Raw genomic sequence first — 2890 nt, 5'->3', positions numbered from 1 at the left:
CCTGAGCCTGCTCGGGCCCCACGCCTGAAAGCCAGCATTTCCAAAGGCGCTTAGTCTGCCCTTGGGTTGGAAGGGCCTTGGGGTTCTATGGGGTGTCTTTCTCTCAGATGCCCAGCCCCCAGCCTCCTCCTCTGCTTGGCCTTGAGCAGATGACACCAAATGACTCTGGCAGCCAGCTGGGTATGGGGGGCGTTTGTCTCTCTTGCTAAGTGGGGCAATCTTCTCGAGGGCAGAGGCTTCCAGCACAGGGCCGGGCCGAGCCCCTGGAGGGTTCCACGGGAAAGGGCAGGGCGGGAGGGTCTCCCTCTTCCATCACAGTAGAGCCTGCACCTGTGCTCTAGGCCCTGGCAGGAGGGAGGGAGCGTTACACCTGAGAAGTGTGATAAGCTTCCCAACACCCCTGTGGACAGAGGAGGGAGGCTCAGGGTTTTCTTAAATTTTTTATTCATTCACTCTTCCTCCCTCCCTCTCTCTCTTTCTTTCTTTCTTTCTTTCTTTCTCTCTTTCTTTCTTTCTTTCTTTCTTTTCTTTCTCTCTTTCTCTCTCTCTCTCTTTCTTTCTTTCCTCCCCAAACACTTTGTAACCTCTGCACATACTATGTGGCTGAAACCCTCACTCCGACCCCACCCAACCCTCCCAGGGGGCGGGGCAGCGCTGCCCCTGAGGGTGAAGGCAGGGTCCTGGGTGCAAGCAGCGTGGACACGAGGCTGCAGGAGCCCCCTTCCTCCTCTCAGCCCCCGCAGCGCCCACCCCACCACTGGCAGCTTGGCTGGTCCTAAGAGGAGGATCCTGGCCAGGCCAGCGGTCCACCATGGGGTAGCGACCTGGGGCTCCCATGGCAGGAGTCCTCCCGGGGAAGGTCCAGGTCCCGTGGGGAGGACAGCACCCCTAGTCCACTGCCCACAGCTCAGGCTCCTAATGGCCTGAGTCTGAAAGTGCCCAGAGCCTCAGGGTTCTCTCTGGGCACCAGCGGGGCAAGGCTGGGACACGGATGTGGACGAGGCTGTGGACAGGATGGATGAGCCTCCCGCAACCTGGGAGAAAGACAGGGCAGGAGGGAGCTGTCGACCCCTTTGCATGTCAGTGACCCAGCCCAGTGTCAGCCAGGACTTCCAGTGGCTTCTGGGCACTAGAGCAGTGTTCCCAGCCCAGCTGGTTCCCCGGCTGGCCAGGGCACCCAAGTCTCTCTTGCTCTAGATGGGGGTCCTTCAGCACATGGCCTGAGCTGGAGGGGTACCCACTTTCCCCCTTCACCTCCTCCAAACACACACACACACACACACACACACACACACACACAGACCACCCACACAGGCTGGGATCCTGGTCAGGCCTGGACCGGATGGGATGGTAGCTCTCACACTTCCATCGGGGCCGTAGTGGTTTCAGCCACACAGTAGACATGGATGTTGAAAAATGCTTGTGGAGTGAAGGATGAATCCATGAATGAATGAATGAATGAATGAATGAATGAATGAATGAAAACATTTAAGGAAAACCTGGATCCTCCTTCCTCTGTCAAAAGAGGTATGGGGAAGCCTAGCACACTTCTCAGGCACGGAACACACTCTCTGAAGCAGCAAGGTAAGGTGGGCAGAAGAGTCTGGATTAGCCCTCCCAGAGGGGTCCCCTTCCCAACCGGGGGTCCCCTGTCTCCTGGACTTCTTTCAGAGGCTCCAGGGCTGCTGACATGCCCGCTCCAGGGCTCCCTCGACCTAAATCCAGCCCGGCCTCCAAAAGCAGACCAACTCTGCCTGCAAACTTGTAAACCCAGGCACACCTTAGGGGCAAGACCCAGGGAGCAGCAGTGGCCCTGGAGAGCTGGGGGTGAGGGATGGGAGTCCTGCACAGTGGCCTGGCCCGGCGTGAGCAAGGACCACGCAGCAGACGGCCGAGGAGACAGAGTGGGTCTCTGGCCCGGCGAGAGGCGGCGAGTGGTACCATCTTTTCTGCCCTGATCTCGGGGGCCACAGTCACCTGTCAGCTACATCGCTGCATGACTAAGCCAACCACCACAGGGTTTGTGAGGCTCTTTGCACGAGGCCCAGGGCTGCAGGGGAAGAGGCACAGATAAGGGTCCCGCGGCCTGAGCTCCAGTCCCGATGCTTTCACTGCCTCACTCTGCAGCTTTGAGGAGGTACTTAGCCCCCTCGAACCTTGAACCCCTTGAAAACCGAGACGGGCCGGCCGTGTTTCGTCTCCCCCTTAGGATGTTAACGTGGGAGAGGGGCTTCCACACTAGGCAGCAGGCCTCCCACTTGACAGGAGAGAGACCTGGGCTCAGAGATGGAGGAACACGAGCAAGGTCACGCAGCCGACCAGCGGCAGAGCCGGGTTCAACGCCAGGCTCTGACGTCTAGGAGGGCACCTGTTCCTCGGCTTCCGGCTAAACGGTGTGGATTCACACAGAAGGCAGAGTATCGCAGAGGTGTGCGTCCTCCAGCAGGAGACCCGGCAGGCTGGGCAGGCTGCACGCGATGGATCGCCCGGTACAAACCTCAGAGAGGAAGGAGTCCCAGCCCCTGTTTCCACCCACTGTGCTGGCCGCAGGTCCTCCCTGGCATCCGGTGTTGCCCTCCCTCTTACCTGCTGAAAGCCTTTGGGGGCTGTTCTGTCGTCCGTGTCTGAGCTCAGGCTTAGTCAGTGATGTTTGCCTGGGCTTACAGGACAGCCCTCTCCTCCACGCAAGGAAAATCCATTTGGGTTGGACTTTCAGGGGGTATAAGATGGTTTCCAGCAAGAAGATGGAGAAAATATGATGAGTGTTGTTTCATTTCTTTTAATGGCTAGAAACCTCTGACCTATGGGGCGCTGAGCGCACCACATAATCCTTTTCTATCTGTCAGTGGCTCTTCCTCAGTCAGTCTTCAGACCGTGGCCACCGGGGCCT

This window comes from Hyperoodon ampullatus, assembly GCF_949752795.1.
Source record: "Hyperoodon ampullatus genome assembly, chromosome: 6".
Lineage (NCBI taxonomy): Eukaryota > Metazoa > Chordata > Mammalia > Artiodactyla > Ziphiidae > Hyperoodon > Hyperoodon ampullatus.
The sequence above is the reverse complement of the archived record's forward strand: the minus strand, read 5'-3'. Positions refer to the sequence as shown.